We start from the raw sequence: 14555 nt of genomic DNA, 5'->3' as shown, positions 1-14555 counted from the left end.
TTGTGGACGGCTGTGATACAATAAGCCATTCTCCAGGGCTGCATTAGCTCATCAGGGATTGCATGCGACGGAGGGTGGATGCATGTATCCTCGCTAACGGAGGGCATTTTGAACATTTCCTGTAACAAAGTGTTTGAAGCCACGCTGGGACGTTCTGTTGCTGTGTGTTTCCATTCCATGATTAATGTGGTTTGAAGAGAAGTAATAGAATGAGCTCTAACATGGAAAGTAAGCGTTTCCGGACACATGTCCACATAACATATTTTGTTTCTTTGTGTGTGAGGAATGTTTCCTGAAAAGTTTGGCCGTACCTTTTTGTAACACCCTGTATACCAACTAGCTCCGCAGATGACGAAGAGATTGATGAAATGTTTTATGAGATAAAAGAAATCATTCAGATAGTGAAGGGAGACGAAAATTTAATAGTCATGGGTGACTGGAATTCGATAGTAGAAAAAGGAAAGGAAGGAAACGTAGAAGGTGAATGTGGAATGGGTCTAAGGAATGAAAGAGGAAGCCGCCTGGTAGGACGTTGCACAGAGCATAACTTAATCATAGCTAACACTTGGTACAAGAATCATGAAAGGAGGCTATATACATGGAAGAGGCCTGGAGATACTGGAAGGTTTCAGATAGATTATATAATGGTAAGACACAGATTTAGGAACCAGGTTTTAAATTGTAAGACATTTCTAGGGGCATATGTGGACTCTGACCACAATCTATTGGTTATGAACTCTAGATTAAAACTGAAGAAACTGCAAAAAGGTGAGAATTTAAGGAGGTGGGATCCGGATAAACTGACTGAACCAGAGGTTGTACAGACTTTCGGGGAGAGCATTAGGAAACGATTGACAAGAAAGGGGGAAAGAAATACAGTAGAAGAAGAATGAGTAACTATGAGAGACAAAATAGTGAAGGCAGCAGAGGATCAAGTAGGTAAAAAGACGAGGGCTAGTAGAAACCCTTGGGTAACAGAAGAAATATTGAACTTAATTAATGAAAGACAAAAAATAAGAAATGCCGTAAATGAAGCAGCAAAAAGGAATAAAAACATTATAAAAATGAGGTTGACACGAAATGCAAAATGGCTAAGCAGGGATGGCTAGAGGACAAATGATATAGAAGCATATATCACTAGGGGTCAGATAGATACTGCGTACAGGAAAATTAAAGAGACCCTTGGAGAAAACAGAACCACTGTATGAATATCAAGAGCTCAGATGGAAACCTCGTTCTAAGCAAAGAAGGGAAAGCAGAAGGGTTGAAGGAGTATATAGAGGGTCAATACAAGGGCGATGTACTTGAGGATAATATTATGGAAATAGAAGAGGATGTAGATGAGGATGAAATGGAAGATATGATACTGCATGAAGAGTTTGACAGAGCACTGAAAGACCTAAGCCGAAACAAGGCCCCGGGAGTAGACAACATTCCACTTGAACTACTGAGAGCCTTGGAAGAGCCAGCCCTGACAAAACTCTATCATCTGGTGAGCAAAATGTTTGAGACATGCGAAATACTCTCAGACTTCAAGAATATTATAGTAATTCCAATTCCAAAGAAAGCAGGTGTCGACAGATGTAAAAATTACCGAACTATCAGTTTAATAAGGCACAGCTGCAAACTACTAACACGAATTCTTTAGAGACGAATAGAAAAACTGGTAAAAGTTGACCTCGGGGGAGATCAATTTGGATTTCATAGAAATGGTGGAACACGTGAGGCAATACTGACCCTAAGATTTACTATGAAGATAGATTAAGGAAAGGCAGCCCTTCGTTTCTAGCATTTGTAGACTTAGAGAAAGCTTTTGACCATGTTGACTGGAATACTCTGTTTAAAATTCTGAAGGTGGCAGGGTTAAAATACAGGGAGCTAAAGGCTATTTACAATTTGTACAGGAACCAGATGGCAGTTATAAGAGTCGAGGGGCATGAAAGGGAAGCAGTGGTTGGGAACGGAGTGAGACAGGGTTGTAGCTTACCCCCGATGTTATTCAATCTGTATATTGAGCAAGCAGTGAAGGAAACAAAAGAAAAATTTGGAGTAGGAATTAAAATCCATGGAGAAGAAATAAAAACTTTGAGGTTCGCTGATGAAATTGTAATTCTGTCAGAGACAGCAAAGGACCTGGAAGAGCAACTGCATGGAAAAGGACAGTGTTTTGAAATGAAGGTATAAGATGAACATCAGCTAAAGCAAAACGAGGTTAATGGAATGTAATTGAATTAAATCGGGTGATCCTGTGGGAATTAGATTAGGAAATGAGACACTTAAAGTAGTAGATGAGTTTTGCTATTTGGGTAGCAAAATAACTGATGATGGTCGAAGTAGAAAGGATATAAAATGTAGACTGGCAAAGGCAAGGGAAGTGTTTCGAAGAAGAGAAATTTGTTGACATCGAATATAAATTTAAGTGTCAGGAAGTCGTTTCTGAAAGTATTCGTTTGGAATGTAGCCATGTATGGAAGTGAAACTTGGACGATAAATAGTTTACATAAGAAGAGAATAGAAGCTTTCGAAATGTGGTGCTACAGAATAATGCTGAAGGTTAGGTGGTGGGATCACATAAAATATGAGGAGATATTGAATAGAATTGGGAAGAAGATAAATTTGTGGCACAACTTGACTAGAAGAAGGGATCGGTTGGTAGGACATGTTCTGAGGCAACAAGGGATCACCAATTTAGTATTGGAGGGCAGTGCGAAGGATAAAAACCGTAGAGGGAGACCAAGAGATGAATACACTCAACAGATTCAGAAGGATGTAGGTTGCAGTAGGTACTGAGAGATGAAGCTTACACAGGATAGAGTAGCATGGAGAGCTGCATCAAAGCAGTCTCAGGACTGAAGACCACAATAACAACAACATGACACGTATGTCTATGAACTGTCTGCGTGAGGCAGAGGTACCCCCAAGGCCAGGAAGATCCCAAGATCTGTCAGCTTGGATCTCAATTTCGTCCCAGTGATATACCGTGTATCAACGACCAGTTGCAAGAGTTGTTGACCAGCTTGCCTCAGGTGAGTACTCCACTTCTTCATGACACTCTTCTCTACGCAATTAACACATGCATCCAGACCAAAGGGGGTACAACGTCGTACCGGTAAGTGATGTCATACTGCCAAGTTCTTCGTACATTTGACTCGATACTGTAATTGCTGAAGTAAAATTTCACGTCCTTTCAATCTGCGAAGTTTCATTTCGTTTCCTCCTCCGCTTCTCGGCGTTTCACTTTTGCCTTCAGGTAGTGTATAATCACATTGTGCTTAACTTTTGTTTTGGTGTTTTGGGAGTAGTTTTAGCCCTTCCATTCCCTTGTCAACCTGGTTGAGTCAATATATGATGAACATGATTTGCATGCAAACGGAACTGGCAGTCTGTGAGGGTATTCAAATTCTAGTTTTATACAGTAAATAATACTAATATTGACCTCCAGCGTCAGTGGAAATTGTACAAGTGATCATTTGATTCATAAGACACTAATTCCGACGCCGTATTTGGTTCACCTGTTAATAATGACGTCACAAGCCATCATAATAGAAGAAGCCGTCATTGGTGTAGGTGGGCAGTTCTGGAGAGTTTTCAAGGGAGTTAGGAGTGTTGCTAGCAGACTGGCGGGGGTAACAGTATCACATTAGATTGTGCGTCTTCAGTTCTAAGAACCCGTCTCTAATGATCTCGTTGTCAACGTAACTTTTAACCCTTATCTTCCTGTTTTCAAATTCAAGAAATGGTATGGTGGCATCACTGAGGATGCCATACTGAAGTGGAACAATACTTTTCTGCTTAGCGCTGAATAATAACAAACAAACATTAGAGTTTGCGCCAATATTCTGGATTAAATCTCAAGCCGCTTCGCAGTGTGTCACGAGGTGAGAGAATGTGATACTATTGATGGTGATCCGTACGTCTGATGGGTATGTTAATCCTGGCAGGCCATTTGGTGCTACTCGAGAGGAGAGAGCTAATTGCCGGTGTCGGGTTTCTCTCTCTTCTCTCATCGCCATACACGATTCTACACTACACACAACTCTCACAATGCGAGACGAAGGAAGAAAAGTGTTTTCAATTAGTCGGCTGAAGAGTCTCCCATTCAACCATGCTATACGATAATCGACAAGCCGAGGGAATTGTGGATTTGAAAATGTATTGGTAGGGGTTAGGCTACCACGACAAAGTAACAGACGTACACACAGCCCCGGACCTACGATATTTCGTAACAGGGACAAACTCTCGATAGTGGCGCATCCCCGCTTCCCCCTCGAGCGTCGGAGATAGGCCGTCAAAAATTTAAAAAATATCGATTTTTCAAAAATATGTTCATTTTGTAGCGCACATTTTTCTGAAGAGTTTGATACATAAAACACATATGTTCTATGAAATGTAACACGTGTGTTCTTAAGTGTGCCAAAGTGCAGTGCCACGCCTCTTAGTACAGCATTCTTCTATCGGATGTCACTCTATTTCGCTCTGTGGAATTCAAATGTGTGTATTTTGTAATCGAAGCATCAGGCCTATATTCAGAACAGTGGAAATTAAAATGTCCTGTGGTGCCTCCCTTACTCCCGCCGGTTTGACATGCTACGCCCAATTAAAAAAAACCTCACAGTTAATACTGGGTGGTATTATTTGTGATCAGAAGAACAAGAACTCTCCAGAAACGTTGCACTCTTTATTGCGTATTAGCTAATAACTTTCTCTTTCGTGTGACATAAAATTAAACGCAGGAAACATAAAACTGGTAAAGACAAGAGTCAAGCAAGACAGTTCACATTTTTTCAGTCCTTAGGTTCCATCATTTTTTCTCTCTAAACTTGCTACAGCTTAACACGGCGTGCTTTCGTTTCTGCGAATGAATTTGCTACTTCATCAAAGTTCGTCAAACGTTTTGCTACTTTAAAAATCAAAATGTCGTTGTCTAAAACTGAAAAATCTGTTAATACGAATAGTGGTTTTTCGATCTCATTACATCTATATTGTCAGAATCTGCTAGATAAAACGAAATAGGCCTTTCTAATATTGCAGAAAATTGTAACACACGCCAAACAAGCGATACTTCAAATGGTTCAAATGGCTCTGAGCACTATGGTACTTAACATCTGAGGTCATCAGTCCCCTACAACTTAGAAATACTTAAATCTAACTAACCTATGAACATCACACACATCCATGTTCGAGGCAGGATTCGAACCTGCGACGTAGCGGTCGCGCGCTTCCAGACTGAAGCGCCTAGAGCCACTTGGCCACAGCGACCGGCCAAGCGATACTGTTTGACAGAAATGATCATCTTTATCTATGTTGTTTTCATAAACAAGACGACAGAATATAATTCACGAAGTGCCAATATTAAATGTCTATTAGGCCTACTACAAGAAAAAGTTTTATGTTAGGAAATAGTTACGAATTTCATTCATAGGCTCCTGTTTCTCAATCATGAGATCGAAAAGTAGTAACAGTACGAAGTTTTTATATACGTTTGGGATTGTGATATTCTTCCATGTAATTTGCGTGATATCCTTGTTTCTTCTCCTTCCTCGTCCTAACAAACAATAGCGCGTTTTCCACTCCATAAGCGGCTGCTGACGGGAGACTATACAACTGACCCTTAGTAGTTTAGCGATACGGCAAAACTTTTCTGTCAAAATTTCATTTTCTTGGATACACCGAAAAGATATGCCTGTTGATGATGATGTTTGTTTTGTGGGGCGCTCAACTGCGCGGTTATCAGCGCCCGTACAATGTCCCAAAATTTTCTCAGCCCAATCTCGCCACTTTCATGAAAGATGATGAAATAATGAAGACAACACAAACAGCCAGTCATCTCGAGGTAGGTTAAAATCACTGAGCCCGCCGGGAATCGAAACCGCGACCCCGTGTTCGGGAAGTGGGAACGCGACCGCGAGACCACGAGCTGCGGACATATTCCTGTTAGTCGTTTGTTTCCACCCTGGTACCCTGAATCTATGAATTTCGCTAGTAATTACATGAACGCTTATCATTCGCACACCAAATCAACCACATAAACAGACGACGAATGCCATTCACCCGTTCGGGTTTATTCGGCTCAACTCGTATAGCTCTGTCCCCTTTTGTCTGCAGGAAAGCTTATAATTTTTCTGTATGTGGTGGAGATTCCCCTGACAATGACATCACCTACGCAATGCACACGTCCAAAATCCAAATTATGATTCGTTCAGAAATCAACTTAGAATGTGTTCAAAAATGTTCAGAAACCAACAGGAATGCGTTTCAGACTCATATGAATAATCAATTGACCAACCTACGCTGGATTCTAGGCCATTTGTGAAACAAGTTTTTTTTTCTTCAAGAATGTAAATTTGGGGCCCATGAAAGTGCTGCCCGGGGCAGATAGCCAGATTTGTACCTCCCCCCCTCCCCCCTCTAGATCCGGGCCTACGTTGAAAGATCTGGCTACGAATTCCAAAAAGACGCATGCTTCGTGGTTGCCACAGTGTGAATCATTGCAAATGGCCTGCTACACGCCGGGAGACAACGTGACTGTGTCCACTGTTGACCATAGATCTGGATGACTCGATTATTTTATGTCGAGGCGAAAGAAACCTTTGTGAGGTCAGTTTTGTGTGCCTCCAGTCACATCTTCCAGCGCGGACAAGGCGTCACTTTCGTCGCGTCACGCTACGTCGCAGGTGCTGCAGTCGTCAGGAGCAGCGCGCAGCTGTTACGGTGCTGCCAGTGTGCTCAGGTGCTCAGTCGACGCCAGAGCTCCATCCACAAGTCAGTCGCCGACTGCCAGCTGTGTCTCTGGGAGTTGCCTAGTCGAGAGGACGGCAACAGGGTTTTCTGCAGCACTGTGACGAGTTTTTACGGTAAGTGGACAACGGTCTGGCTATTAGTGAGAGTACTCCCGGTGCCAAACTGGGAAAACAACGAACTAATGTGGATGTTATCAAGATGGGCAATAGACCGAGCAAACTTGTTTTTCTTCGACAAGAATCAAAAGGATTTCGCATTACATAACTGGTTTCGACTAGGCAGTCGTCGTCATCAAACTAAAACTCCAGAAGTATGCGCTGCAAGCCGTGACGTAATGCTCCAGTTGTATTCTCAGGTCGGCTGTAGTGGCCGAGCGGTTCTAGGCGCTACAGTCTGTAACCGCGCGATCGCTACGGTAAGACAATATGTACGTAGTTTCTTTATGTAGAATCCGATTCTGCAACAAAAAAGTGGGAGTTCCCATTTGAAATTTTAAAGTTGCCACCCGCCGTACCCCCAGGGGACTGGGGTGGCGCACTAATTTTAGCACCAGCAGCAGATGTCCCCCTCGAAAATAATCAACTTTGGATTCCACATATTTTTTCGTGTGAAGCTTATTTTTCGAGTTATTCTGGTTTGTCAACTTAAAATTTACCGCTTGTATACTATATGAAAGTGAAATATGGAAATTTCACATTGAAATTTGTGTGCAGTTCCGTGCAGTTGTACAAAAAAAAGAAAGAAAGAAAGAAGAAGAAACAAAGAAAGAAAAAAGTGGAAATTTACTTATTTATGAGAATACTTTTCTGTAAGACACAAGACTTCTTAGGTCGCACAGCGCGATATTTGTGATCAAACTTTGTTTCAAAATCTGTATGAGAACCTGTTACGAATGGCCGGCCGGTGTGGACGAGTGGTTCTAGGCGCTACAGTCTGGAACCGTCGAATCCTGCCTCGGGCATGGATGTGTCTGATGTCCTTAAGTTAGTTAGGTTTAAGTAGTTCTAAGTTCTAGGGGACTGATGACCTCAGATGTTAAGCCCCATAGTGCTCAGAGCCATTTGAAATATTTTCTGTTACGAAATGCGCTGTCACAGCTACATAACTTTCATTATTTTTTGACGACCATGTGTCTTTCGCCAAGCAGTAATAAAGAGTCCTCGTACAGTATTTATTCACTTTCTGCCCTCTCGTTTCGTGTTTTGCAGGTTTCAGCGTTGTTCACGTTCTACGTGAAACCTATTAAATAAATAATAGGTTTTGGGAATCAGTTATCTGGTTCAAATTGGCAGCATAATCAGTAATCCCAATTTAAATGAAAATCATGGAATATGAACGACCCCAAATGAGTCGTCCCAAACTTGTTATTAGTAAGGTACCAATCAAGATCCCAGAGAAGGATCTTTTATCATATATCCCTGAATAAACATTGACGATATTCATTTGGGCACGTTGCTAACAGAAGAACTCCACGTTGAGATTCATAGAGAATCTACGGGATGAGGAAACCACTAAGTCGCGGACGTACCGCTTGAAATAAGAAAACGTGTCTTAAGTAACAACAGGCTGTATGTAGGTTACAGAACACTGGTCATCAAAGATTATTTATAAATGACGAAGCCTATTAAGGCATTATTCACCTGTAACCAAGTGTATGAACACAATCAATGTGGGTCATGCTGCAAAGCAACGCAGTGAAGGGAAAGATATTTGTGTCCAACTTTGGGATGACAGTTGCGAACTAACTACTCCAAGAGGATCTTCGTCTTGTGTGTACACTCAGCAAACGTCTGGCGAAAAATTATTCTACTCATGGAATGAAGTGTGAGACGTTCAAATTTATAATGTAAAGATAAATTCTACGCACTGACTATGGCTGCTAATACACTCTGTAGCATATCTCTGGCAAACTCTTGCCTAAACGCAAATCCCCTGCAAAACGAACACTTGATTTGGTATGGCTCACAAAATTACTAATTAGGTACAATGTCGCGGTTCTGGCCTTGCGACACGGCCAGTTATCGTGCTGGAACGTGTTAACGGGAAGGACGTCAAGTATAAAGGGAAGCAGGTGGTCCGTAGCCGTCATGGTGCCATCGATTACGATCACAGGTCTCATGGAAACCCAGGCACCATACTGTCCATAGCAACTCTAAAGCATTGCACGTTAGCGAGGATGACAGCGTATTAGCACGCGGTCACCATCTTGGTGTAATAACAAAAGTGATTTATCAGGTGACACGTTTCCATTGATCCACGATCCAGTCTCGAATTTATCGTGCCCACTGATATCATAATTGACGATGTCGTGGAGTGAACATGGCAACACATAGGGGTCGCCTCCGCAGGGCCCATGTTCGACAGTGCGTGCTGAACGGTGTGCTCCGGGACACTTGTGTCAACAACGGCATTACACTCTGTTGACAGATCTGCCATGGATCGATGCCTATCCTGCTTAACAGAGCTGGCAAGCCTCCGACCTCTAAGTTCTGTGATGAGGCGTGTAGGTGCAGCACCTTGCCGCCTACTCGTTCTTCACCATTCCTCAATCACTTTCTGTTGACGCCCGCGACAGCTGACCACCTTCGCTCGTTCGCAGGCACTCGGCCGTAACTATCTGCCCTTTGTCAAAGTCGATATGTCAGTAGTTTTCTCAATTTGCGATCCTTATCATACTCGTCCCTGTTTGGCTAACATTCTTTCGTTGCCGCGTCTCGTGCCCCCAACGCCACCAGGCGGTGTTCAGTCTCGCGGTGAACACTGGTGAAAATGTTTTGGTTCCTCAGCGTTTGTGGATCTCAGACTTATGCAAACATTACAATCTACATCTACATATATCCTCCGCTAGCCACCAAGCAACGTGTGGCGGAGGGCACAATTCGCGCCAGTGTCATATCCCCCCCCCCCCTTATGTTCCACTCGTGGATCGCGCGAGGGATAAACGACAGTGTGAACGCCTCAGTACGAGCTCTAATTTACCTTATCTTTGAATGGTGATCATTACGCGATTTGAAAGTTGTTGATAATAATACACTCCTGGAAATTGAAATAAGAACACCGTGAATTCATTGTCCCAGGAAGGGGAAACTTTATTGACACATTCCTGGGGTCAGATACATCACATGATTACACTGACAGATCCACAGGCACATAGACACAGGCAACAGAGCATGCACAATGTCGGCACTAGTACAGTGTATATCCACCTTTCGCAGCAATGCAGGCTGCTATTCTCCCATGGAGACGATCGTAGAGATGCTGGATGTAGTCCTGTGGAACGGCTTGCCATGCCATTTCCACCTGGCGCCTCAGTTGGACCAGCGTTCGTGCTGGACGTGCAGACCACGTGAGACGACGCTTCATCCAGTCCCAAACATGCTCAATGGGGGACAGATCCGGAGATCTTGCTGGCCAGGGTAGTTGACTTACACCTTCTAGAGCACGTTGGGTGGCACGGGATACATGCGGACGTGCATTGTCCTGCTGGAACAGCAAGTTCCCTTGCCGGTCTAGGAATGGTAGAACGATGGGCTCGATGACGGTTTGGATGTACCGTACACTATTCAGTGTCCCCTCGACGATCACCAGAGGTGTACGGCCAGTGTAGGAGATCGCTCCCCACACCATGATGCCGGGTGTTGGCCCTGTGTGCCTCGGTCGTATGCAGTCCTGATTGTGGCTCTCACATGCACGGCGCCAAACACGCATACGACCATCATTGGCACCAAGGCAGAAGCGACTCTCATCGCTGAAGACGACACGTCTCCATTCGTCCCTCCATTCACGCCTGTCGCGACACCACTGGAGGCGGGCTGCACGATGTTGGGGCGTGAGCGGAAGACGGCCTAACGGTGTGCGGGACCGTAGCCCAGCTTCATGGAGACGGTTGCGAATGGTCCTCGTCGATACCCCAGGAGCAACAGTGTCCCTAATTTGCTGGGAAGTGGCGGTGCGGTCCCCTACGGTACTGCGTAGGTTCCTACGGTCTTGGCGTGCATCCGTGCGTCGCTGCGGTCCGGCCCCAGATCGACGGCCACGTGCACCTTCCGCCGACCACTGGCGACAACATCGATGTACTGTGGAGACCTCACGCCCCACGTGTTGAGCAATTCGGCGGTACGTCCACCCGGCCTCCCGCATGCCCACTATACTCCCTCGCTCAAAGTCCGTCAACTGCACATACGGTTCACGTCCACGCTGTCGCGGCATGCTACCAGTGTTAAAGACTGCGATGGAGCTCAGTATGCCATGGCAAACTGGCTGACACTGACGGCGGCGGTGCACAAATGCTGCGCAGCTAGCGCCATTCGACGGCCAACACCGCGGTTCCTGGTGTGTCCGCTGTGCCGTGCGTGTGATCATTGCTTGTACAGCCCTCTCGCAGTGTCCAGAGCAAGTATGGTAGGTCTGACACACCGGTGTCAATGTGTTCTTTTTTCCATTTCCAGGAGTGTATATGGTCTACATCCTCGGCGAAGATCGGATTTCGGAATTTAGTGAATAGCCCCTTCTATTTAGCGCGTCGTCTATCTGCAAGCGTGTCCCACTTCAAACTTTCTATGATTTGTAACGCTCTCGCGATGGCTAAATGTACATTATGAATCTTGTCGCTCTTCTTTGAACCTTCCCAATCTCTTGAATCAGACCTAACTTGGTAAGAATCCCATACAGACGAACAATACTCTAAGACTAGACGAACTAACGTATTGTAAGCTATTTACTTTGTTGAAAGACAGCATCGCTTCAGGATTCTACCAATAAACTGCAATCTAGAGTTCGCCTTACCCGTTACTTGTGTAATCTGATCATTCCATTTCAGATCATTTCGAATAGTCACACCCAGATACTTGACTGATGTTACCGCTTCCAATGACTGATCATTTATTTTGTACTCATACATTAATGGAGATTTTCGACTTGTTGTACGCAATAGGTTACACTTACTAATATTGAGAGATAACTGCCAGTCATTACACCACGCATTTATTTTCTGCAAATCCTCATTGATTTGTTCACAACTTTCGTCTGATACTACTTTTCTGTAGACTAAAGCATCATCGGCAAACAGTCTAAGGTCGCTGTCAATACTATCAACCAGATCGTTTATGTAAATCATAAAAAGCAGAGGACTTATTACGCTGCCCTGGGGCACACCTGAAGTTACTCTTGTTTCTGTTGAAGTGACCCCGTTCAGGGGCGACTTACTGGTCCCTGTCTGTTACAAAACTTTCTATCCAACCGCATATGTCACTGGATAGACCGTAAGCACGTACTTTTTGTAGGAAGCGACAGGTTGGAACTTTCGAAAGTCGAGAAATATGGCATCAACCTGGGAGCCGGTACCTAGAGCCTGTTGTAAATCATGCACAAAGAAGGCCAGCTGTGTCTCGCATGACCGCTGTTTCCTAAAACCGTGCTGGTTTCTGCATATGAGCTTCTCAGAGTCTAGAAAGGTCATTATGTCTGAACACAAAATATGTTCCATGATTCTACGACAAATCGATGTCAGTGAAATTGGCCGGTAATTATGTGCACCCGATTGTCTACCCTTTTTTATAGATTGCTATGACCTGGGCCTTCTTCCAGTCCCGTGGAGCTTTCCGCCGTTCCAATGATCTCTGAAGATGACGGATAAGAATGGTGCTATTAAAATGTTACGGGGATACCGTCTGGGCCAGATGCCTTTCTGCGTCTAAGGATCTTAACTGTTTTATAATCCCAGATACACTAAACACTATGTCAGCCATCCTTTCATTTGTTCGATAATTGAAAGGGGGAATGGTGCTGCAGTCCTCTATCGTAAACGAGCTTTCGAAAGCTAGGTTTAGAATTTCGGCCTTCTGTTTATCATCATCAGTTACAATACCCGTACTGTCAACAAGAGAAGGTATTGAATTATTTGTGGCGTTCATAGATTTTACGTACGACCAAAATATTTTGGGGTTATTTTTAAATTCTGCAGATTAAATATTGCTTTCAAATTCGTTAAAAGAGTCTCTCATTGTCCTTCTGATAACTGCTTTCATTTCGCATAATTTCTGTTTGTCATCGGGGCAGTGTTTACGTTTAAGACGATTATGCAAAATTCTCTGCTTTCTCAGCAACTTTCTAATATGTTTGTTGTACCAAGGTGGATCCTTCCGCTCCCCTATACTTTTGCTAGGCATATACGTCTCTAGCACATAGTGGACAATACCTTTAAATTCCGACCAAAGATGCTCAATATCTTTGTGTCCCGCGGTGAATTTTTGGAACTGACTATGAAGACATTTATTAATGACACTTTTATTTGCTTTCCCAAACAAGAAAACTCTACGCTGTTTCTTTGTTTTTTCTTGCAACTTCCACTGACATAGGAGCCACAACGACATTACGGATGCTAATATCTTCTTCTAGATTAACTTCCTCAAAAAGATCAAGTCTGTTTGTCGCCAAGATATCTGATATGTTCCCATCTCGAGTTGGTTTTCTAACCAATTGCTCAAGGTTGCATGTTGAGAGCGCTCCTACGATAACGTAACACGAATCTTTGCTTCTGCCCCCTGCGATAAACGTGTAATTTCCCCAGTCAATGGATGTTAGAGTAAAGTCTCCACCTATAACTAATGGATAATTTGGGTATTTACTTCCTATGCACTCAAGACTTTCACTGAAACGTTCTGCGACGTTTGTTGCGGATGCTGGTGGTCTATAAAAACATCCTAATACAATGGTCAGTTCTTGTCTGATTGTCAGCTTTATCTAGTAATGAAGCCGCCACTGTTGGGATACGTTTAGAAAAACCAGGTTACGAGCTTCTCTGACGTACATCTAACACAGAAAAGATTTAAAAAATAAAAATTGTTCAAATGGCTCTGAGCACTATGGGACTTAAGATCTATGGTCATCAATCCCCTAGAACTACTTAAACCTAATTAACCAAGGACATCACACAACACCCAGTCATCACGAGACAGAGAAAATCCCTGACCCCCCCCCCCCCCCCCTCCCCGTGGATCGAACCCGGGAACCCGGGCGCGGGAAGCGAGAACATTACCGCACGACCACGAGCTGCGGACCCAGAAAAGATCAGCAAATGTCGTAACACCCTAAATTATAATTCGCATACATGTCTGACAGACGTGTATCCAGGAAAACTAGCAGGTGGAGTCGATCTTAAGCGAATCTGAGGGTTTCGAGAGGATACCACAGCTTTCCAGAATCGGTCGCAGTATTAAAAGGGCATTTGGACACACGATACGAAATGTATATACCAGGGCAGATGAAATCACCTATCCCGCGCTGGAAACGGTGTACAGAATTTAGCTGAAGTCTATGAAACTCCCTGCCAGTAAATCTGAGATGGTGGATCTATTTGTATCGGTACATGAACATTTTGCACTGAAATCATTTATAGGAAATTTGAGACTGAGCATGGCAGAACGGCTTTTAGCACACAAGAATCATGCTGTTTAACGTGAAAATGTCTCGTATATTAAATCAGCTGGATACACATACTACTACTCAGCCGTATGCACAGCATACTGTTTATGTATGAAGTCAGGTAGTTGGATGAGGAGATGAGATTCGACGTTGTCTTTACAGGAGTCAAATACTTAGCAAGATTAGATTAGATTAGATTAGATTTACTTTGATTCCAATTGATCCGTAGTGAGGAGGTCCTCCAGGATGTAGAACATGTCGGAAAAACAACAATACATGACAAATATTTACAACTCAAACAAATAAGCTAACGTACCATTCCACAGGTCCCAAGTGGCATGGCCGTCATTTTTTTTAATGAACGCTGTATGAAAGAATCATTTTACAAATAT

General features: G+C 43.6%; 1 protein-coding gene across 2 annotated transcripts in view; it reads left to right on the top strand.

The window, feature by feature from the left end:
• Nucleotides 1-6618: 6618 nt before the first annotated feature.
• The window catches only part of LOC126343702 (juvenile hormone epoxide hydrolase 1-like), a 52507-nt gene continuing 44570 nt past the window's right edge, over nt 6619-14555 (top strand). Inside the window, exon 1 of one of the 2 annotated variants that reach the window (XM_050001959.1) lies at nt 6619-6854. The gene's annotated coding sequence lies outside the window, so the exon portion shown is untranslated. The remainder of the gene's footprint in view (nt 6855-14555) is intronic. The other variant, XM_050001960.1, reaches the window with a different exon arrangement.

This window comes from Schistocerca gregaria, chromosome 1 (genome assembly GCF_023897955.1).
Source record: "Schistocerca gregaria isolate iqSchGreg1 chromosome 1, iqSchGreg1.2, whole genome shotgun sequence".
NCBI classification, from domain to species: domain Eukaryota; kingdom Metazoa; phylum Arthropoda; class Insecta; order Orthoptera; family Acrididae; genus Schistocerca; species Schistocerca gregaria.
Note: the sequence above shows the minus strand (reverse complement) of the source record. Positions and strands in the feature narration are given on the sequence as shown.